Source organism: Lasioglossum baleicum, chromosome 13 (assembly GCF_051020765.1).
Source record: "Lasioglossum baleicum chromosome 13, iyLasBale1, whole genome shotgun sequence".
Taxonomy (NCBI): domain Eukaryota; kingdom Metazoa; phylum Arthropoda; class Insecta; order Hymenoptera; family Halictidae; genus Lasioglossum; species Lasioglossum baleicum.
In genome coordinates this window covers 6756789-6782459 of record NC_134941.1, presented here as the reverse complement: position 1 = coordinate 6782459, position 25671 = coordinate 6756789, and the positions used below count along the sequence as shown (strand labels likewise).

The window sequence follows — 25671 nt, the reverse complement described above, 5'->3', positions numbered from 1 at the left end:
TATATTTTAACAATCTGAACCTGAAAATAAAATATTTCTAATTCAACAATTTGATCCAGAAAATAAAATATTTCTATTTGGAACCGCATAAACATTACACTCATAAATGTACTGAATCCGAACCATTATTTTCAGCAATAATATTTAAAATTAAAATTAAAGATAGAGACAAAATACAAATATTTGCGATATATTCTTCAAATAAAATACTATTTTCAAAAATTACTGCCTCTCTCAAATAAATTATTTTATTTTCAAAAGTTACTACATCAAATAAAATATTTTATTTTCAAAAGTTACTACATCAAATAAAATATTTTATTTTCAAAAGTTGCTACATCAAATAAAATATTTTATTTTCAAAGTTGTACGCATACTTTAACATAAATAGGATTATTTATTATTTACTATTTAAAATACTATATTTTCTCCCCAGCTATGGTTCGTAACTAAAACATTTTTTTCTCTAGTATCGAGTCACACCCGTCGAAGGAGTGCAAAGGGTTAACAAATGAAGTTTTCTGTGACTCTAATAACATGATCATCTACTGTCAAATGAAATTGTTAAATTAATTGGGACTGATAAATTAAAGAATGCACATCGGAAGCAGAAATACGCTGGCGATAGGCATCTCGTAGGAAATTCGTTGTTCGGATAACAGAACGTGCCGATACTGAGAATTCAGCCTCATGTTGAATACATTCAGATGACACCGGTGACGAGAAAATAAGTATCCTCTACCCTTCATCCAGGACCCTTCATCCGCCGGCAACCGAAATCCATGGAAGCGCGATAAAGTAATTGCGGTACAAAGTATGAAATATGCAGGAGGTCACAGAAGGGAGAGAGGTCTTGGGTGGTAGGGGGGTGGAGATTGGGGGAGGGAGGGGTGAGTCGTGGGAACGGACGGAAGAGAAAGATGAAGATGAAGACGCTGACGAAGAGCAAGTAGGGGCAGCGGACGAAAGATAAGACAAGGGTTGGCCCGGTAAGCGGGGCAAAAGCGACGAGCCGCGGCGAGGGTGGCCGCGAATTATAAGTTTTAATTACTGGAAGATGAGCAGATGGATTACTTCGTACTTTTTTCAGAAACTCCCTTTTAACGGATCGTCCAGGCTATCCTTCTACAGCCTCGGCGTCGCGACAGCATCTCTACAGGGTGTTGCAAACCGGTCCGAACGAATCCAGACCGCGATAAATGAAAAGAAACGTCCGTCCAAAGATCAACCCCGATCGAGTGAAATGTAATTTTCTGGTTTATTGGTTTGCAACGGGACGCGACTCCCTGGCCTCTCCAAATTATCGAGCGAAAAGTTTCGGGAAAAATTTATTCAACCTTTCTATAGTATTTCTACGTCTTCTCGTTTGTCAGTAATATTTTAGTATTTGAATATTAACACATTACTAGACAGCCGATTTTGTACATTTATGACAAAAATTAACATGTTAAATACAAAATTGAGAAGACGTTAGAAGGATTTAATATTGTTATATTATTTTTTACTTTCTCTTATAACAGACTTGGGCAATTTTTATTTTACAGAAAAGAGTATTTCTTAAAGAATTTGTTTAACAGCAATGGCAATTTCGGTCATGAACTAACAAGTCATGTACAGGAATCATTTTCTTCGAAATTATTTTTTAAATAAGATTTCCATTGAGGATCATTCTAATGGGCTTTCTGGAATTATTAAAACCTTCACCACGAGACTGATTTGTTACGCAGGAAGGGGGTGACCAGAAAAGAGATTTTTAAATGTATTTTTGGTAAATATTTACACTTTTGTACCTAAAAAATGCTGCGTGTATCACCGGATTAAGTGAAAAATATTGCTGAATTTGGAGGAGATTAAATATTACGCGTTCAAAATGAAAATATAGAAATCGCCTCGTTCGAAATACTTTCATTATTCATTGAATACAAATATATGCATTCATGTTTTAATTTACACCAGTATACGACGACTAATGGAGACATCGTTACTACATGATTGCAGGAAACTGATTGGGTTTTTTTAATTACGTTTTCGCAATCCGAAAATATTGGATTGGAATATTGGAATAATTCCTGTCAATTTTTAAGAGGCTTAAACGAGAACTCTTGCAATCATCTAATACCTTGTCAGACGTCGTAGGGTTATTAGCCAAGGAGAGGATTCTAGTGTGTCGAAGAAACATGCATTTTCCTTGGTTATTGGCACCGATGTCTGAGAAAAATCGATCGTATTCCAGGCAGTGGCACGTTCACGATAATTTATCATCTCGGAACTGCCTGCCATTTTGCGTAATTGAGGAACCGACGGCGGATGAAGACTTCGGCGCGAGAAATTGGTCGTTCCTGAAATTGATTGCCGAATGGATCAGCTGTGCGGAGCTCAGACTTTAAGTATTCAGGAGTGCTGGTCTTTTAGCGACGCTTCCCCTATCATTTTTAGCCCGTTTTCTTCTCAAGTTTCTCCTACCACCGTCGAGAATAAATATCGGTAGTTTATCAATAATGCGGTATTATTCGGAGCACCGATTTCATTAATTAACCCCGTGACGTACGAATTAAAGAAAACTCGATGTGACCGTGGCCACCATTTGTTATTCAACTTGTCATTTCTATAAGCTTAACAATGGATTTCTCCATGATATTAAAATCGATATGGTACTGCCTAATATTTGCTGTTCAAGAATCCGTTCTTTGCTGCTAAACCCGTTGATGCAAGAATATTTTATACTTTTAATATTTAATGTTTATTCAATTTTGGAAGGTTATTTTAAACGCATATATCGTTGGCGTCTTGAGGATTAAACAAATAGAAGAGATTTTCTATGAAATAAATCTATAGTAAATGATTCATTTCAAAAAATGCAATTTGGAAAATTACTTGAATAGTATAGTATTTTGTTGATTTGTTGAATAGTGTTCAATATAATACCGAAAATATGTTTAAAAAACTTTGAATTATACTGTGAAACGTGCAGTTATTAATTGAACGAACGAAGTAATACCAAATAGATTTAAGACCAAACGCTGGCGTTCATTAGTATCAAAGTATTAAGAAAGCTTTCGCAGGCATTGATCTTTCAAATGTGTAGGCTACTTTGAACATAATTTTACACAAGGCATAAGCTGGCTCAGGTAAAATCTCAATGAATAATACGACGTTTTCTGTGAAAACGCAGTAAAGTGAAAGGATAGTAAATTGGAGGAAGCAGTACTTCAGTAATAATGCAGTGGAAGAACCCAGCACTGATCAGACGATTCCTTATACATACATGTCATAAAGGGACAAATATACTAAGGGCAATTCCGAGTTTACATAAAGCTTAAAGATAATTCGACAGATTATAAAGTACCAAACACAGGGAAACGAATGTCAATTTAAATAATTTGTGGAAGAAGATGAAAGTCAATGTGTATTTATCAATAAAATAGCTTCAGAAGAATATGAGAAAACACACAAAACGGCAATTTCCGGCCACAAAATCGCATTGATTACTCCAAAAATATTCCTGTGGAGCACCTACAGTGGGAGTACGTCCCATACTTTTGAAAAAAACTGTACGTGTGCTGCGACAGCCCAATCAATATGAAATGCATTACTCATTAATAGATTGCGGATTTTATGCATTTATGAAAAAAATGGGTACATGTAATTTAAAGCAGTGGACATGTTAAAAACATTTAAGGACATCAATATATAATATTTGTTTCAGCTTCATAGAATAATTATAACAAAAACATAATTTTTATTTGGCTCCTGTGTCCTGCAATCAATGCAAACATTTTTTATTTTCTATGAAGTTCCGCAGTCTACTCATTAATATTAGATTGTAAAGAAAGAAACGCAGGATTTTTGTTCCTTTGTTTTAATTGCAATTTTAAAGCTTGCTTTACGCTCTATTTAATAATGCTTTAGATATTTAGTTTTATTCAAATTTTTATTAAATTATTTGGCTGTCGTTGCCAGTGCGAAACTTCTGTTACGCCCCATACTTCGTTGATATTCCGGGCCGTTTGAGCGGCACTTCGGCCTAGTTTAAACTCATAGAAAAAAATAATATAAAAATCGCGTTTTGACATGCTGAAATAAAAGCCAAATAATTTAATGAAAATTTGAATAAAATGAAATATCAAAAGCATAATTAAATAGAGCGTAAAACAAGCTTTAAAATGACGTATAACTCATTAAATGAAGGTGAATATTTATTGGTATAAAATTGCAATTAAAACAAAGATACAAAAATCCTGCATTTCTTTCTTTACAATCTAATACATTTATTTATGAATAAAGTCGCGAGTGCATTGACCACAGGAGTGGCAATTTCCGGCCAGAAATGCGCAAGAAAATTCAGCCTATCTGTGCCAATATGTACTTCGCTAGGCCAATCAAGCTATGAATAAGGTTGCTAGCACATCGACCACACGAGTGGCAATTTCCGGTGGAAAAATTTGCAAGAAAATTCGGCCTACCGAGGACAAGAGCGATTCTTCCGTTCGCAAAAGGGGGAGCGGAATATCGAGCGCGTGCGACAGAGCACTGTTGATTAAACTTTCCACGGGAAGTTTCGACTGTTTCCGGCTGCAGAAAATATCCAGTGACCGGGTGTGTAACAAACGTGAGAAATTTTTCGGTTCATCGAATGGGGATTCACGGTTGAATTCCTGGTCCGGGCGACACGACAGAAAGGATGCTGATTGGTGTAATAGTGTAGTGGAATCGGGTTCGATGGACTAGCGATCTGGCCACGCTTCTACACTCATAGAATCGGGGCCACTCTTCGCGCATAACCTCCCTCTCTCTCTCTCTCTCTCTCTGGCCTTCAACACTGGGCTGGGTCTCTGCGTATACAAAAGAAACTACGGACGCTGCTCACTCTTCGATACCTACGTCGACAGCCACTCGAATGTTACTCGGGGATACGGTTTCAACGAGAAATATCGGATTTCTCATTCCAACGTTGATGTGTTCATCTCTGCTGCGTATAAGAATATCGAAGCATGGATCTATTTAGCTGTACGGACTATTCCTTGATCTTTTACCGCGTCGGTATCAGTGACAAGACAGTATCACTAATCCAATGGGAAAAATTGTCTGATTTCATTATTTTTTTATGGGACTTTCACCAATACATTTGTGACGTTTTTCTGATTAAAACGACACCAGACACGATACAAGTTGGATTACATTTACATGTTTAATCCATGATGTAGTGGGACCTCGATTATCCGAACCCGGTACCAATCGAAATCATGGTGGAACATGATTTCCATTATTTAGTACGTTTCACTTGCGGTGCACTAGAAAGACTTCTGTTCCGTGCTCATCGGTGGAACAAGGAGATTTTAGATATCGTTCGGATAATCGAGGTTCCATAAAATCGTGAATTGAACACGCAATTGTGTCATCTTTGGTCTCATGTTGATCGGAAGAACATCACGAATATGTCGACAAAGGTTTCATTTAAAAATAAATAATTGAAAACAAATAGTATAGAAGATGGACGTTTCTACTAGCAGACAGTAAAAAATGTGAAGTGAAAAATTATATGAAATTCGCGATCTGCCGTTATACCGGGAATTTTCGAGATTCGGCGGTGTTTGTCGGATTCCGGAAACGACTGGTCGCGTAACCGAGATGAATCACCACAATTTGTCCACTTACAACGCTAACAACGCGTTGACGGATCTACAGAAGCCCGGAGGCCGCAATCAACCGAATCGTAGTGGCAAGGTGCTTTCCGTTCAATCCGCGCGATTATGATCATTGCACACGTGTCCGCGACGGTTCACGATAATTCCCTCCTAATTGGTGCTGGAAATTTAGGATCCCGGCCGGCATCGACGTATTTATACGACCGCTTTCAAAACGTGCATCACGCTAATCACTTGCTTTTCCCCGGTATAATTGGGTGGGCTGACGATGAAACGAGAAATACCGTCGGTATCGCGTGATTCGTTATAACGCGCGGTGAAACTCGATCGCGACGAATGCCTGTGGCCATGTATTATTCCTGTGTTACGTATTTTCCCCGGTATCAGCCAATGCGCATACGATCGGCAAGCAACGTTGATCCCCTTATTATTCGTCCGGCTAATGGCTAATGACGATTAACGGAGTGTTTAGAGCATTAATCCGTGGCATTAATATCGCTCCCACGCTACCCTACAACCCTCCCGACAGCCTTGGTCGCTGCCACACCGATCACTATGCAACGAAAACTTGTGCACGTCGATTCACTAAGGGATCTATATAATCTCGCGACCGTGCAAAAATCGATTTTCTTTTGCACTATAACCGAACCTATGAATTTACGCTAACGTTCAAAAGTTTCGGAACAGTTACATTTGTCAATTTACAAGAAATCTCGCGTTAACACATCGCTTACTAACAAGTATACAGCCGAAAATTCTGGAGGCTGAATTAAAGTACTCCCTCTGTCCCATAATAATAGTATTAGCAGTTGATGAATTTAATTTGTCCCATAATAATAGTAGCAAAAGGAAATCAATATAGAACGCAACGTTTATTATCAAAAAGCTAGATTACATTAAACAATAAATTGAAAATATTACTCCTAATTTTTTTACTTTGATTGTTCAGATGGTTTCTCTGGATTTTTCAATAATTTCGTTACTGCATTTTAAACTTGTAGGCAGGATCCCTTGGCTGCGAAGCTTTGCTTTCCCTACATGCGTGAGCTTAAAATTATTCGAGCCACCACCGTTCTTCATTGCTTCCAGCATAACTTGTTTTTTAATCATTTTACTTTTACAATGGGTTGACCCAACTATTCAACTGAAATAAAACAATTGGTTTCGATCAGCGGATGAAATTAGAAAAATAGTTATAATTTGTAATGATTAGGTTAACCTACAAATTGAAAGATGTGTCAAAACAAATGGCGGATGTCATGAAACATTGATTTTTCATGAAATATTCACTTGCTACTATTATTATGGGGGACAGAGGGAGTATATATTATTACTATTATTATTGCAGAAATATTTCATAAATTAAACTATATACTAAAAACTAGTGATATGATCGGTTATTATTAACTTTCGAAGCTATTGGCACAAATGCTACGGAGCGGTTAAGACTTTTAATGATTACTTTTATGATGAAAACGAGCATCATCTTAAACTGAGAAAAGAGTAACACAATGCCCAACAATATCGAAACCGTATGTACGGGATGCTGTTAAAAGTGGAATTCACTTCTTGCAGAACCCACCGATCCAAAGCGGATATGAATATTTTGTAGAAGAGGGTTATATTTCAGCCGCACAACGCCATTTCGTATAATTAATAGTGCCATAGTAACCGACGAATTACGGTTTCATCGATTTCGCAGAGCATTGGAATTTATGTGCTTGAGTTTATGTTATTGGCAACATTCTCTCCTTCTGCTCTCTCGATACGCCTATAACGGAAGTATGCGAGTATTCTTTTGCGGCATACATAAAACGTGCACTTGCTATCTTTCCGTCGAGTTACGTTTCAGTCAGATTTTACGCATTTTTAACAAAAAGATAAATAATCTTTATGCATTTATAGCTTCTGAAAGTGTTCAAAAAATGGTAGAATATAATATTCATTTATTTCAGATCTAGTAAGGCTACTACCATTGAAAACAAGATTTTAATTGATTCCACTTCATGGATATGCCTGTACAAAAATTGAAAATTGCATAAACATCCGCAATCTAATTATTAGCATTAACTTACTAAAACTATTGCAGAAAGAAAGTAACTCCTTAGTGGCTTCTGTGTGTTGCAATAGATGCTGAACATTTTTATGTTGCATAAATATCAGCAGCTGAAAATGTTGTAGATTTTCACGTTGTTTAACTTTCATTAGCGAGTTCCACGGTTTTCCACGGATCTAGGAATAGAAGTAGGTTATGTAATGAGGTAATGGCTAATCGAGCGAATAGCCGGAAAACTATATCGCCATTTCATCGTCCGGCGGATGTGTGAATAAAGGCTCCAAAGTAGAATTAATAGCGAGGGGAAATTCGTGCTGCTTGATAAGTGAAACCGGCACGAATTGAAAAAGTTTGCCGACGGAATGGCAGTGGGCAGCCGCGGCGGCAGGGCTCGCGTGCAAAGTCACGATAAATCGTGCGAAGACATTGATAGCGAATAGCTAGCCTTGGATATTGCGCATTTACACAACGACGATGTACGGGGCGGATCAGGAACGAAGAGATATCAATTTCAGACATTTCTATCGGTACGAGTGCGCGACACCGTGAAACCTATCCGGAAAGAACAGCGCTATCTCAATTGACATAGTTGGTCAAACATTGTACCCCTGATCCTTAATTACCAATTTTATGTGGGTTTTACCGAACTCGTCGATAACGTACAGCCAATCGAAAACTTTATTGATCTTGGTTTGACGAATACACTCGCTTTCCTTTCAGATGATGAATAGATTGTGGATTTTCATGCAAAATAAAAATTGTTAACGTTGATATACATGTGCTGCGTAGTTCTCACAGTGTCTGACTATTTGCTTGTGATTTCTACTTGCACTAAGCTTTAATTCTACATTTCCTGCTCACACTACTGTAAAAATACCAATTATAATCCACGTCACTTTCAAAATAATATTTATTGTTGGTTCATGAATATTACTCATGTTTGCTGCTTTGTTATATTGTTTGTATTCCCCATTTTAATTTGGCTTGACTTGGCTTCACTTTCAACTTCACAAATATGGGTTTCATGAATCTACTCTACTGAAAAATAATAACTAGACTGTGGATTTTCATGCAAAATAAAAATTGTTAACGTTGATATTAATCAATACTCTACTGAAAAATAATAACTAGACTGTGGATTTTCATACAAAATAAAAATTGTTAACGTTGATATACAGGTACTGCGTAGCTCTTCCAGTGTCTGACTGTTGCTTGACATTTCTACTTGCAGTCAGCTTTAATTCTAGATTTCTTGTTTATCCTGCTGTAAAAATATCATCGCTGTCAACGTCACTTTTAAAATGATCTTTATTGTTAGTTCATGAATATTACTCGTGTTTCCCGCTTTGTTATATTTTTTGCATTCCCCATTTTAATTTGGTTTCATTCAATTGTGGACTCTTTTCATTATCAGCTTCACGAATATACTGTTTTGAAAGATGACAACTAGATTGCGGATTTTCACGCAAAATAAAAATTACTCATTCAAGAACTGAAACAATATATTCCATAAATGTTACTTTCCCGGATCAAAAATCTGTGTAACTTGTTTCGCCCTTTATCTATTTATAACGAGAGAATTTATTTACTAATGTCGAACCAATGTAATTTGATGCATAATCAAATTTCGTATTCGCTTATTAAAGCTTATTCCGTTACTCGGTTAATTAATGTACGCATTACTCGCCATCATAAGTCGTGTAATATCAAACGTGGCCAAAATATCGTTCACAGAAATTCAATCGAAACACTAATCCACCGATGCCGAATAAAATTCGGATATTAATACCGAAGAGCTTCCGAGTAAATTAATTGTTATTGAAATTCACACTCGGTATTATTTTTTCTACCTCCATCTTAGAAAAATAGATGCCAGTTGAAGTACATAATAATAATTCAAACAAACCTTACCCTATTCTGTTTGAAGGGTTGCATACCTTTGGTACAATATAAAAACCAATTTTTCCGATTTTTAAAACTTGATTTTCTTAAGATTGGCATCGATGGGGACTAGATTTTTTGTTTAACATAAAATTAGAAAAATGTGTACAATTACTTTGCAGAAATGGCTGCCACGTCGTTACAGTTTAAGATATTTGGCTAAATTTTTCAGCCAATACCACTTAAATATCCACTAATAAAATGTACATATATTGATTTCTTAAGAAGAAATAATTTTATGCATAAAAAAATGGCTAAACTCTTACTTCCTAAACGTGGGTACATAACAATCAGAGGTTCGTGACCCCGTCAAAGAACAAGTATGAAACATCGGTGGCCGAAATCTCGGGAAATAAATATTTAATAACTGAAAATACATAATAGATTATCTACTGCGTCGGTCCATGATCGTATTTTCATGCGGAAAAACTCACCGAGGCGAGGGTGGATACACCGGCAAGAACAACATCGGGCTGGCTGTCGTCGATCTTATTCTCGTCGCGGCCGGCGAAGGGTTTTCTGCAATAGCAAGAGAACAGAAATCTTGATACGAGAACGATATATAACCATGCAATAATACACTCGATCGCGGTTTCCCTGCTCGCAAAAGGAGGAAGTAAAACGCCCGGTATGCGACGAGGTGGTCGTAGACGTCGTTGACGTCGTCGTACGGCGACGCTACCTTAGTTTTATCGTGCACCCGCGCTTATATCGCGGTAATATCTTGCCCGGTAAATGAAAAAGTTATTGTTTTCCATTCTACCTCCTCTCCGCAGACCCCACCCCCTCTCGTCAGCCCGTCCAAAGTTCTTAACCGAGAGCAGACAAAAATCTCGTGAACCTTCGGCTGGAGCTTCTTCTTTCTTCGCGAAAACATTCTTTCATCCGGGAAATACGTATTACAACGACAGTCGTTTTAGAGACGTAATATCTTGTATTACATTCATGCTGGCTCCGAAACGCCGACGAGAATCCTCTGTTTTAAATAGCGGGTACTATGGAATTTTCCTACAAATTCACGGACTTTTCGAAACTGCTGTACGCTCTTTTGCGATATCTATGCAAATTTGTTGGTTACATCATTGATTTGTGCGACAGAAAATTTGATATTGCTGTCTTGTATCATAGAAACCAATTTTAAAAACATTAGTTTCAAAATAATTTTTTTTATTACCGTGCAAAATAAAATATTTCTAAATGTAAAAAATAATATATAATTGCATCTTTAAATACTCCTAATGTTTTTCTACTCTATATTAAAATTAAGATATTTACATTTAGGTTTGTTCAATAACATGATAAGTTACATAAAAAATGGCAAAAAGTAATAGAACAGAATTATTGAATGAATCTATGAATATCTCACTTCTATCTTCGAATTTTAAATTAAAAACGTTACGAACTTTCGTTCGAACCCAATCTATTCAAAGAAATACATTTATTGAATAACTACTAGACTTTCCGCAAAATGAAAATTGTCTGTATCGATTGCAAGGAATAGAAACCAAACAGAATGTTATTTATTCCCTTAATAATTTTAATACACGAGAAATCTCCTATATATACATGTTCAATTTATAAAATTTTCCTACAATTTTGAATTTCATCTACTCAATTCTGCTATAAATGGATAAAAATCAGCAGTCTAATAATTACCCATTGTCAATACGTGGATATAAATACAAGTACCTCATAAATTTGCATCTGACAAAATCCGAATAAGACGCGGCAGGTGTCGGTATTAGTAACCTCGTTAATTGCACAGCTGTAGTTGAATCTTTGTGTAGCTACTATTGATTGAGCAGACCCGGCGCGTTTCGAACTTTAAAAGCGACGGTCCTGTACCGGCGGCGCTCGGAGGGAAATTAATTCATCATTTCCAGTGATAGACTGCTCAAGCTGCAATTTTAGGACAAAGACGGTATTCTTAAATCGGTACTCATAAATTACCGAAGCGCATACTCGCGTTGCGACAGACACGAGAGACTGGGTATCGCCGTTGAAACGAGTAGGACAGCCTGAGAGGCATTGTTTCGTTCGATTCGGGTGTCTTTATCATAGCCCGCAGTCAGTGTGGCGAGGGCTTGACAGCCCTGAACCCCTATGATTGATATCTATCTCCTCCTCTTTCCCTGCCACCCTGCAACGCCCTCCTTTCGAGTAAACTACCACGCTGCATATCCCCTTTTCGATTATATCGTCCCTCCTCCATACACACGAGAGACGAACCTAGTGTTCAAACCTCGCCGCTCGTGGAACACGAGGTAGCAGCACCCGATCGATACGGCTATTATGAAAATTGAAAATAAAGGCACTTTTGCCAGCCACGCGTAGACAGAGCGGATCGGCTGTTCCCTTTTTGCTTTTTGCTCCGGGAACACTCTGGTGAGACTTTGTTAATTATTTCTTCCCAGTTGTACGCCCTCGCCTGTGTCACTGTGTGTCGGTGTTCTTCCTGCGAAATATTCTTTTTGCAAAGCGCGATAGGAGATTGGCCACCAGAATCATAATTTCTTTTGTCGCACCACGACTGGATGTTATTACCTCTTGTTTCTCTTTAACTCGCAACCCCCCCCGGCTCAAGTTTATACGCGATTTTCCACTCGCAGGTGAGAAACTGGTCGCTTGACCTTGAAATCGCTGCTTTTCATTTTCGGCGAGCTTGGAGAAATGTTCCGAGTTATCGTAAACAGTTGGGGACGAAATTAAGTGGACTCCGTTTAGAAACTTTTTTAAAATTGGACTAAACGAATTGAGTTTTCTTTTTGAAATGTTAGAAGAGATTACTAGGCAATGTATGAGAAAATTAATTAAAAATATTAGTCGAAATTTTGATGGGAAAGGGAAGGTCAAGATTTTTTACCACGCTTATATTAACTTGCCGCATTGTTGTATGCGTCAAATCTTGTAATCGAATTCTAAACCTCTTCCCATAGTCCAATCTTGCTGAAATTTTGTATACACACTTGCTTCCGATGACAATAAAAGTAGAAGATAAAATATATAAAAGAACTCTTGAAAAACCACGTTTATATTAAAATGCACTAAAAAGGAGAAAATAATTTTTTTCCTGGTTCTCCATAAAATACCGAATCCATTTATTATAATATAATATAATATTTTTCCCCAAAATTTTAAGCAATTAGTTCAAAATTTCTTCTGTTATAATATTAGTGTCGGAATAGATAGAAAAATTTAATACAAATTTAAATAAAATCATGACATTAGTGACTATAAAAACAAAAGCGTGGAGCGCTAAACTATATTGATGTAATCTTCGTAGGCGCTCCACGCTTTTATTTATAGACTTCAAAGAATAGAAAAGAACTTCTTTTTTGAGATGTTAGAAAAGATTTTACTTAGGCAATGTATAAGAAAATTAATTAAAAATATTAGTTAAAATTTTCAAGAGCAAAGTGAAGGTCACGGTTTTTAACGTTTCTATCTGTGCCTCTCTCTATAACGAAAATATAAAAATTTAAAAGAAATGATAAGGTTGTCCCAAAATTCTTTTTCGAGATGAAAATACTATTAGTGTGATTATCTATTCGTGAATGTTTTATTCGTTTAGTGTTAGTGTCTCTTTTAGTACTCCGTAGAATTGACGTTAAATAAATTGTTGTCGGCAAACTATTTGAATATAGAGCCATGAGTAGAGTACCAAAAATGTGTACATAGATACAAATGTGCCAGCGCTGACAAAATGTTCCGGTTGGCCGAGCGGGAGAGGTACTAAAACGCAACGATAATGGCGTGAAATATGAAATCGACTCGATGGAATCTTAATACAGTGTCCGGAGCAGCAATAACCCCACTTCCGGTACACGCCACGGGCACAGATAAATAGATGCGCTCGCTTGTAAATATAGACCGTGAACGTTTCGCGCAAACGGGTTGGCCCCGAATCATAGATATTGGACAATATTGGAAACCGTATTGGGAGACGAGCTGGCAGTCATATGTGCTTTCTCTGCCACCGCGATACAATTCGAGTTTATTTATTGATGTATATACGGCCTGTATGCAGGTGTACCGATCACCGGCGTTCAATTTTGCGGCTTTGTTGCGGCTTCTTTCGTTACAAGAACTTCGAGAATCCTGCGAGAAGTGATTCCAATGCGACGGGTTTCTCTTCGAAAAATCAACCGATAAAGAGAGAAGAAAAGAAGCATTGTATACGGGTATGTAAAACACCTAATTGTTCGATTGTGGGGCAAATCTTGAAAAATATTGAATCGACCAGTCTGTGTAAAAAGTGTAGTGCCCAAAGCGAAACAAATATTATTAGTCACTCGATTCTCTTGTTATAATGCAAGTTAAAAATCTATCAAGTTATTGCTAAAATTTACATTTCTAAAATTTATTTATGTAAGCAATCTGCTGGTTTCGTTAATTGTTTACCATTAAAAATATTGTACAACAAACGAAAATCTTATATCACAAGGAAGCATATTATTAAATACTTAGTATCAAATTAAAAAATTGATCTGAATCAAATTAAAAAATTTAATTGAATCTCTTTCACAGATTGAAAAGTTCATTATAAAAACACCAACTTATGTTAGTATATTAACTAAATGCTTTTTTAGTCCAAAGCTCCGAACCCTACCGATGATATTTACAATCGAATACAAAACACGACTGCTATAAAAATTATTGCCGGAATTAACGCGCCTCGAGTGAAGATTTCCGACCACAAATAAAACGAAACAGCCGCGAACGGGATAAAATAAAAAAGCGAGTGCATAGAAACTGATAACTATCCATCAAGTAGACACGTCAAAATTTCCGGCCGGCAGATTTTTTTTCACGCGTGGCAACGCATTGCGCGGTCTGAAGGGAACAATGTTCGTGGAACGAATGCTCTAAACACCGTTTAAAATCAATAACCGAGGGGAACGTTGAGAAATTCACGTATCCGCGCGCAGGGGTGGTAATTAAACCTGTCATTGTACTGAGACGTAAGCGTCGAGTGATGTCGTGGCACGTTCACCTCTGAAAAAATATGTTGCTCGGTTTTTCGTTCCTCTGTATCGTCGTGACGATATCCCCGTTATTATGCAAAATAAAAATGTTCTACATCGATCGTAAGGCAGAGGAGCTAAATGGAGAATTTCTACGTTCTTTAACTACTTTAATAAATTATTATTGTACGTTGATTTTCTTAAATTGAAGTTTCCAGTCTAATCTCAGTCTAATTCTCAGTCTAATCACTAATATTTATTATAGTAATATTTAATGTGTCGACAATTTTTCTATTACTGTTTCAAAAAATAATTATTTTCTTGGTGATTTGAAATAGTGGAACGAAAAATGACTACGATTGATTTCTTCAAAGTTTCTCTTTTATTCTCTGATGATTAATCCGACGACTATATGCAGGAACAATAAGGTGCGTCGTATTATATTCGTTCTCGTGTTACTAGACGGAAGAACATGTTCATATGTAACAGAATATTCGCCAATGGTATAGCTACAGATTGTCCGAATCGCCGTCACAATTTTCACTACGAAGAGCTGGCGCACGTGTGTGATATAGCCGCATCAGCGATCACAGCAGTGGAAGTCACATCGTCATTTTCCAACCCTTCGGATAACATTGCTGCCATAGTGGATGGAAACGCACGTGCGCAACAACAGGCTACCGAACTACCTGCTTCTAATTGTTAAAGGGGATTTATGGGTTGGTTGCCATTTTGTTACCACATTCATATAATTAAATCGTGACTTGTTTTTGATTTTGCGTGAGGAAAGGTATTTAATCGTGTCGGATGCACGTAAATGTGTACGATCATATTACCATATTGTTTCATGATCGTTTTCGTAAAAAATTTCCGGCATCTACAAATGTATTTTCCATCAGAGAGATTATTGTTCGTCAGACCAGAGAGAAAATATTTTCAAACATTGTAAAAATTATGTTTGGAAAATATTTATTTTCAGGGACGGAGTACGAAAACTTATTGAATGTGCATGTTCTGCCTCTCTCTCCCATATGACTGAGTGTCTGACCATTGTTGGCTGTTGCCACTTACAGTGAATTTTGATGTCACGATGCTGGTATTTGTTTCCCGTCTATTCTTTAATTACTGCATCATCTGTTTATTCAAATTTTATGTCTATTGATTAATATAATTTAATCTCTATGTGTCCTAATAGTCTTTTAGGCATTTGGCGTTAGCCTAGACGTTGGATTTGTTTGATCGAATAACTTTTGCCAGGTGTAATAGTTATTGGAAGGAAATTATTGAACATCGATGCCCCAGGCAGTCTAATTACCAAATAAAAATGTCCGAAGTGCACCTGGTGTTTCTTGAACTTCTATAGGAGGTATCATGCAACCACCTACGATGAAGTTGTCAATCTTGGTAGTCGTGAGGGGTGATTTACGAGTCCGTCGTCGCGAGTTTCGGAATGTAGAAAATGCATTTAATCCAAGTGTAAGCGACGACGATGGCGTACGACACCTTTTCACCGGAGCACGGACATTCCGAAGAGGAATTGAAATTGCAAACCGGCCAGAGAGAGGCAGCCATTTCAGGTTAATTCCATTAATTAAATCTCCTTTGAGCTGGCCAGGTATATTGCGAACCGTCAATTTCCGAGGCAGCATGATAATTCAAGGGATATCCGTCGGACAGAGAATTCGATACGCAATTCGATTCTTTCGTAATCAGCAAAACAACGACACGACCAACCGCCGACTGATAAACGGTCTTTGAATTACGACCGCTATCAACTTTGATGGCGCGTCCGTCAGATAAGAGAGGCGCCGCTTTCTTTCTGCAACACTTTTACGATCACTAGACTGGGCAAATCCTCGATCTAAATCGCGATTAACGGAAATTCAATGGCAAATTCAGACGTGCCATGCGAATATTAGATTCTACCAGACCGATGGAACAAATTGTAATTTCACTACTGATTCATTCTTGTTCCCGTGAACGAACTTTCAGAAGGAGCCGAATGGAAACTACCTCTGTTTGGAAATGGTCTTAATGAATTCGAAAGTTTGCCGAACTTGATTACGCTGTTTATGTTATGGCGTTTTCCGTAACTATGTTGTATATATTCTGGAAACACTCAGATTAACAATTTTTATAATTATATGCCTGATAATTTGCCGTTCAAAAGTCACTGTAAAAATTGCCAGTATGCAAACTATTACAACTTCGTGAAGCCTCTACTTCCAAATCCATTCGTTGCTCTTTTCTGAGCAGAGGCTTCTTTTCATCAAAATTGTGGAAATTCAAACCTTTAAATCGTGAAATTATTGTTAAGTTCAGTCTGGAGGATGACATTTACTGTTTTCAAGAGCTACATCAATTTTGCAACACTCGCAAAAATAATTTTGGCTGTTAATTACTACAGCAACATACACTACTGTGTGCAAAAATTTTCTGACGATTACTACAAGAAAAACGGATTTGTCCGCAGAGATTTTCTCGAGTGTTCTGGCTGTCGAAGGGGGGTGTTAAAGGCAAGTTTGCCGCGACTCGATGGCAGCCGTTAAAGCGGCCTTAACCGTCCGTTCGCGGATCATCTGATTATTTATAAAACCGGAGAAAAATGAAGATTCCTGGGATTCCCCGTCGGAGGTATATCCCTGAATAAAATTTGACACGACGACGGCGACGTCGATGTCGACGGAAAACGACGAAGTAGCGTGACGGAAAGGGCGCAAAAGAACGTCGCCTTAAAGACTGCGGGAATGCCTCGTATAACCTGGCCGCGCGCTGTGAGCTTTAGCGGGGAGAGGCATTATAAAATATAAAATATCCGTCAGTCTGGCTAGCGCGCTGCCGTAAACGTTAAACGCGTCGCAATGCCAGCGTTAAGGAGGCCACCAAAGCCCCGTCACCGGTGCTACCGTCTAGCTCGAAGGTGCTCCTTTAATGCCACTGTTAAGGAAGGCCGGCTTTAACTCCTTCTACCCCGTCCTTTCATCCGTTCCGACCATGCCCGCGTTTTTCCTCCGGCCCGTGGAATCTTTTTGTGCGGCGGAGTCCGCCGACTCGCCCCTCATAATTCCACGGGATGCCGAACATGTCGCGTAAATATTTTAACGAGAATTTGAATAAATTATTTTTCGGAAGCGAGCCCTAGACGATGAGAGAACGTCTGGACTTTATCGGCTGGTCGAACACGTTCCTCGTGTATCCTTTATTCCGAAACTGTTGATCACTTGCTACCAAACGGCACGGTTAAATTTACATCAGCTCCAGGAGCCAGCAGTTCAATTCTCGGACATCATTTTTGTCTCCTTCCTTTACGTTGTATTCATGCCAAAGAGATGTTACGAGGAGACAATTATTTCTAGCCTCCATTCGCGCGGTTTCTTCAATGAGACCTTCGCGAAGCAGTGTATTTTTTAATATTCCGAACAAATTGTGCCTAGCGAACGAAATTTCCAATTTTCTATTGACCAACAAAGTCGTTCCAACGAGGAGCCATTCGAGCAGCCACAACGCGCGCACCTACGTTCCATTGTATGGGATTCTAATGTTATACGAGCCCCGTGAAAAGTGGCCATTAAAGAAAGAGTGAAATGGAAGTACGGTGTTATAGTCATGAAGGAAACGGCTGGGCCGGTAGCTGGGGACGTCGTACATTTCACAAACGGGGCGAATTAAACGCACTCCGTGCGGCTTATTGCGTGGGCGGACGAGAACCCAGGGCCGAGGAAGACAGTTTCTCGATTTTCCTGTTATCCCGACGATGTATCGATTTAATTCCATCATCGAAAACCGAGCGTGTATCAGGCCCATCGATCATCCCCGCACGCGTCAACCTATCAATCATCTGGCGACTTTAAGCGACAAATATTCCGAAAAATCTGACCACGAGGCATTTTAATCGGCAACCATCACCGTCAATATCATTAGCCTAAATCCTCTCTGTTCGAAGAAAAAAATTAATCGATTCTGTGGTCATTGCAAAAATTGCTAATGGTCCAATCCAATAGTCCTCAAAGGTAAACAATCTGAAATGGGTGATTTTTAGCAGTTTTTTCTGAAACAATGGACGGAGTACTTTGTTTCAAAAGGTATTACACAACTTCTAGTAATCCTCTGTAAATTGTAAATAATTCTTGAGCAACAGTCTCTTTTCCAGAAATTATTTTCCTAGAGAAGATTCATAAAAATGTCTGAATCTCTCCTAAAAATTCATGGAGATTCTATTAATATATAACTAAAGTTACCTTAACTAATATTTCGCGTATTAAAGACATCCAAATGTTTGAACACGCATCTATTTCATTGACAATAATAAACCTCCAACATATTACAAGATCTAACTTTGAGCCCAAGTTACACCATCGAAGCGTCAGAAGAAGTTAATCAAGAATTTTTAAAAAACAGTTTCTTTTAAAAAGACATCCCATAGAAAAATCCAGAACGATATTTCTAAATTATATCACCGAGTATACCTTGAGGAAGGAGCATTTTCTCAGCTCCTTTTCGGTGCGTCGGAACGCCGGCAGCACCGCTGCAGGGAAAAACGTAAGGAAAGCTCGTCGACGTACCGTCAAAGGAGTCGCGGAGCTTATTAAATCCCAAAAGAACAGGGTGATAATTCGATTTGATTTCCGTAGGCTGCATTTACGTTCGCCATCGAGCGCCGGAGCCAATTACTTCGCACCTTTTCCGCCGGTGCGGAACGTATCGCGGCCGCAGACACACTTTTAAGCATCAAAAGTTACCGAAGAAGCAAAGGAAGAAGTGGCGGCTCGCCTCTAGGAGGAGCGTTCACATCAAACAGAATAGCGTGCTTCGGAAATCGAATCGAATGACGCGGTTCTTTTGGGATTTAAGGAAGTCCTCATCCTTTTGAGTACCAGGCCCGACCCTCTCGGCTCCTCATCATCCTCTCCTCCTTCTTCTAGTTCGCTTTCTCTGTCCCGTTTCTTCTGACGTTCTGATACGTCATGGAATGTTCGATCGGTGGAGGGATTCGCAGAAATCCCCGGAGCGAGTCGAGCGGGAAAATAAGTTGGACATATAATTTGAGAAACCGCACGAAAATAAGCAACGGCGGAACTTCATTCCCGGGATGCGTCAAAAGGCAAAGATAGCAGAGGCTAGGAGATTAAAGGCGACTCTCTTTTTCTTGACCCGGAACGACGAAAAGAAACAAATTGTTGATTAAGTTATTCCGTTCACACGAGAAGACCTGGTTTGCCTGAAGACTCCAGAGCGATTCAGAATCTTTAATTACAATTGCTAATATTTAAATTTTAAAAATACTTGGTCCTTTCGTACACAAATATTTTAATTTTTTAAAGATAGTAACCGATCTGGCTTACACCGATCTGAACTCAAATCAAGTAAGATTTTATAAGTCGAACAGACTCCATCTTTAAACTTCTGCATTTAAAATTTATCTTAATTCAACATCGAGGTCACTTGGTTACTTGCAAATTATTTTCACCTTCGACTCATGTGGGACGAAGTTAGGCTGAATTCTATCCTCCATCGAAACGTTTAATATTTCTAATTGCCAGGTTGTTTCAGTTCGTTCGTTGTATGTGTGGTGGAAAATTATTTTTACTGAAGATGTATGTTATTCATTTCTTTTCGACATCGAAATATTTACATTTTTTTATCATCAGTATTTAGCTGTTAGACTAAATGGAGGAAATGTAAAATGTATTTTATTATTCTGGAGAGAGAGAAAAAATGTGGAATTGAAGAAATAAGAAGATGAATTCTTTAATCTTTCCACTATTGTAAATCCGGAGTCTAGTTGGAGAATAACGACACACCTGCAATAGTTTCAACGATTCTATCGTTTACTGAAATTCTTTTTTCAACTCTAGAAGTATTAGTACACGAATGGCACGCATTAGAACGAAATTTTTCTACTCCGTAAAACCCGGCCGTGAAATAAATCGTTCGTAAACAACCGTTTAGGACAATGAATTTTGCAAATAATAGCTGCCGATTCCGTCGGAATTAATCCAAGCAATTGTTGTCGGATGTAATCCTGGTGGTCCGAAAATATGAAATATTCCCGAGAGTTCAGTTCCTGAATTTTAAAAGCTCATGAAAGTACATGCTTTACCTCCCGACCGAAAGCGGTATCGTTCCTTTTTTTTCATGCCGCGGCCTAAAAGAACGAAAAACTTTGATGCGCGTGTTGAACAAAGCGAAACGGGAAACGGACGGAAAAAGTACAGGCCACGTAAGCAGAGAATACACCTGCTTTAATTACTTCTGCTGGGAAATTCCTCCGCGGAGATTCCTTTAAGTGCGCGGATAAAGAAATATTTATCTTAAAATTTATTAAACGATAATGGAAATTTCCAACTTCTATCCTAATTTCAGTTATAAATCTTCAAGTTGGAGATTTTCTCTTAAATTCTCTACTCGGAAGTTATTATTATTTATTACTTGCTTTAAACCAAATATGGTCTATATAGCATATACGATACATAAACGATGTAATACATATATCGACTGCGGATCTTCATTTTTAAAAATTTTCTAAATATCGATGGTGTTAGAAATAAATTCTATTTCTATTCTTTTCTATTCGCCCTATTTCTATTCTTTTGTATACTCTACTACTTTTTCGCTCTCTTCTCTGTCTTGAACCACGACACGTGTTAATTAACAAAGACTGTGTTTGTTTCAATAAGACTGATTCTGATCCTGGTTGAATATTCTAAACCACTAACAGATGGCGACAAAAATCTTAATAAAAATATCGCACTGTTACATATAAACAGTAAAACATTGTCTCAATTGGACGTTTTGTCCATATCGTAGTTTGGTGGTTCCGATTAATTGAGTTTCTGTCACGGGAATAATTATTGGAATGGCCAGACTTGTTCGGTAAATATCCAGCAAATAATTTTAACGTGCAGGTCTTTATGCAGTTGACGAGAACACAGAGGAAGAGGCTCGGAGGGATCCATATATCCGACAAGTAGGTACCGGCACACGTACACAGACGAATCTTTATGCGTTCATCGGGCACATAAGCGCACGTACACGTGCAATATGCACCAACCACCAGAGCAGGGAGCCGGGCTCTGGGGGCAACCAGCGGACAATGCTGATTCGCCGTTTCCAGGGAACTGTGGAATCCGAGATGTCAGCCAGCTCATCTAATTCTGAATTTAATAAACACATACCTATCTACGTGAGAGGCATCGAGCGCGCAGATGTTTGACCTCGTACGAATGCAACACGCACAATACGACACTGCTCGACCCATAATAAACAATAAAAACCATTCCAATTACACGGGAATTCCTGAATTATTGACGAGGGAATCTCCCGGCCCGAAATGAACAGCTTTCGGCAAATCAAGGGTGATTTATTAATACGTTACTTCGTAGTCATTAGAATAAATAGCTTCTGTTGTGAACAATCCTAATGGATAATCAAATTACCATAATTTATGCTAAAACAATCAATATTCTTTTTGTAAAGTATTCAAGATCAAAAATTGAAAATCGAATTGACATTGAAAAATAGAAAATCAGAATAGCAGTATTTGAAGTTTACTACGCCCAGATTTGTTTAGATTGTTTTATAAAGAGGATGAATATATTTATATAAAGAAGGAACATAAATATAAAAATTTAAGTAAATTCCCATTAACATACTCGTCGGGAAGCATAAAAATACACCTCGCAATGCTTCACATATTTGGATATGTTAAATGTGCATTAAATCCCCATTTTAGCTAGAGCGGAAGCTTTCCACACACATATAAAAATGACTGCACCCCCTTAAATCCAACAAACCACCGGAAAATTAACAATACAATTTTTAGAACTGCTGGCATTTGTAAGAGAAATGTTTTTCCGGCTCTCGCACTCCACATGTTTAAAATGCAGAATGGTACGCTGATAATGTTAAACTTTATTTTGAAATTTCTCACGAACAATTCCAAATAACACTGTAATATAAAAATTTCAGTGCTTTGCGTGTTAGCTCTGTTAAAACATGATGACTTTCGTTCTGAAACATTCTTATTTAAGCTGGAAACGCACACATTTTTGGTTAAAAAATAGAATTCTGAAAGTTGGTCGAGATTTTAGGCTTTTTTAAATTTTGGAGGTTTCGACTACTATTTGGTATTATTAAATAAATATTGAAAATCACGTTTAAATTGTAACATATTCTAGAATCTAATATTATTAATGAAATATGTTGCAATTTCTCATGCATGTCCCGCTTTGTTACGTCTAATATCATCCATAAGATTACATTCGCTCAATAATAATCCTGCTGGAGCTAATGAACATCGTTGTTATGGCATAGCTCTTGATCAGGATGCTGGTAGTGATTGATCCGTTGCTCGCTATACATGGTCGAATGCTCGTTGATAAATTAATATCACTACTTGGGAATCGATGCGACATTTTATATCTGAATGATTTACACAATTGTGGCTAACACAATTCAATTTTAATAAACATGCCAGATATGATAAACACGTGTCACAAATAATTTACGTGCCAGCGTATTGCTGTTCGAAAATTGATCGAGTTCTGCCTGCCAAATACGTGTAATGCAGCTTCAATGTAATGCTTGAATGCATCATGAAATCTTTTACTGATCACTTCTTTGAAAAAGAGTTTCGCTTGGAACAAATGATTGTAACAATTTCTTCAAGTAAAAAAGATTTTGTTTTTTTTCTGTTGATGCTATTTCATACAAGTTAATATTTTTTATCAAATAACTGTAATGATTTTATGTATAATTGATATACAAAATGGTAAAGAGATTAGAAGAATTTCAAGATATCATTTTACTTGCTTTGAGAACATTTTTAATTAGCTTTTGTTTCCCACACAGAGAGAATTGGCTCAAAAAATTTATATTTTCTCTCCTTATTTAAAGTTTGCTATCTTTATATTGGAAATGAAGTTTGCCCACAATTCTGTACGTAGATACGTGCAAGAGCCCCCAGTTTATGGTTGTCTCACTGTCCTGCAGCAGGCCTGAGACGCCCATAGTCTCCGGATTACTTGTACGGACTCAGAACAATCGGTTTGCGCGTTCATTTCCACGCCCAAACACTTTACGCTCTAGAAAATCAATTTCCCTATGGTGTATAAAGCGAAGAGCCCCAACATTTAATGACCCCAATAGACATTCGGTTGACTTAGACTACGGTCGCACAAGCACTTTTATAACGAACGTTACGACGGACGTTGCCAGAGTCCTATCCACCTTCCGATGTAGGAAAACGTTTCACGGTAACGGACGACAAAATCAACTCGCGTGACTGCAGCCTTAACGATTTCGCGGATACTGAAATTTTATTTTCCCTCACCAGACACGCTGTGCTTTTCTTTTTTACTGTGCACGGTTACTTTACAATCAACACTGCGACTCCTAGTAATATTCGTGTACTCTACACAAGGGAATAACTTGTACGATTTATAGTAAAAATCTGGTATAAATGCAACGCCTTTTGCAATCTCAAATTACGAAAAATGCATCGATAGGCAAAATAAAAAATCTAAATATATGCAGTCATAGGAATTTTTCCAAGCTAAATCAAAAAATCATTGCTTTCATAGGAATTTTTCTCAACAAGATAAAACAGTCAATGCCTCCACAAGACTTTTTCTAGATAAAATAAGATGTCTTCGTGACAGAGAGTTTGGACTGTGGAAAATAGTCGCGGTTGATTCGCAAATTGCGGCACATTTGCGGCACGGTTTACGCTCGAGGAAGTAGCTGGAAAATTTTGAACGCTAGCAAGGGTTAATGAAAGCCGTCGTCGACGGGCGAAAGCGTTGTCATATCCACGGAAGCCAGGTACGATGGAAACGGGCTTAAGGGAGTAAGTAAGCCAGTGCCTACGAAGCGCGCGTAGGGCGCAAGAAATAAGTAAGGGACAAGCGTGAACGTGGCTACGGGACGTTCAGCCGGTGGAACTAGGGGAATTGGAACAGATTTACTTGGCTTTCGGCCTTTCCCGTTCTTTTCGACCGGCAGGGATCGACGTCAGGGGGTTGTCTCGCGTTGAGGGTGAACCGTCGAAGGGTGGAAAATAAGGTTGCTTCTTTCATGAGTTTCTCGTTCCTCGATTACAGGGCCGACCGTCCGTGCCTCTCGCAACACGGATACGCTCACTTATATTCGACCGAATTCGACGATAATTGGATGAATTTCGATCTTAACAGGAGTTGCTTATGGGGTGAAGCGTCACGAGTTTAGGGTCGGATGATCGACCAGCTTCATTCGACTGTTGGTTTTAAGGAGGATGAGCGACGATGCGTAGAAAGTTCCTGGGAGACAATCGACGACGGATTAATACCTTCTGGTTTCGAATATCCTTCAAGCGAGTATCCTGGTCCTGATCTTTGGAAAAATTTATTTTTTTAACCCTTTGCACTGCAGCCTAGTGACTTATATAGTCCACCAACAGCTTTAACACTATATTAGTTACAAATGTATGTATATACAGGGTGAGTCACCTAACGTTGCCACTTCAAATATCTTTGTTGCTTTTAAAGCCTGAGTATGAAGTCTACAAATAAGGGGCTTCGAAAATTAATGAGTGATTAACGAGTAGACTGTGAATTTTTAATGGTTAATGCAAAATAATATGTTCTGTATCTGCTATATGGACTAGGAGCTACTTAGAAAGTTTATAAGTGCATGGGTAACTATAGTGCTTCCATGTTAAAAAATGAAGGTGACCTTGGTATCTCTAAAAAGATCACATGGAAACAAAAATATTTTTGCTATCATGCGAGCCCCACTGTAGCATTCAACTTTGTCCTTCAGACATTTGACGTATCTTTAAAAATAACAAAGATATTTGAGGTGGCAACGTTAGGTGACTCATCCTGTATATATTTATAAATACGGTTGCTGCAATAAAACAAAATATTTATTCCATAGCTGCATTATATAAAACAAGTTCAAGTTTATAAATCTTCAAAAAAAACGAAAATTTTATGTTTTGTAATTTGTCATAGTAATGTCGCATTATCGGCGACAACGGAGTGCAGAGGGTTAATATATGGGTGACGTTGTTTGTGACTAGGATTTT

General features: G+C 38.0%; 1 pseudogene across 1 annotated transcript in view; it reads right to left on the bottom strand.

The window, feature by feature from the left end:
* LOC143215375 (cytochrome P450 9e2 pseudogene) overlaps window positions 1-25671 on the bottom strand; it is a 130278-nt pseudogene that overhangs the window by 83627 nt on the left and 20980 nt on the right. Inside the window, exon 2 of the transcript XR_013010366.1 lies at window positions 10077-10161. The product of XR_013010366.1 is annotated as a cytochrome P450 9e2 pseudogene (transcript). The remainder of the gene's footprint in view (window positions 1-10076; window positions 10162-25671) is intronic.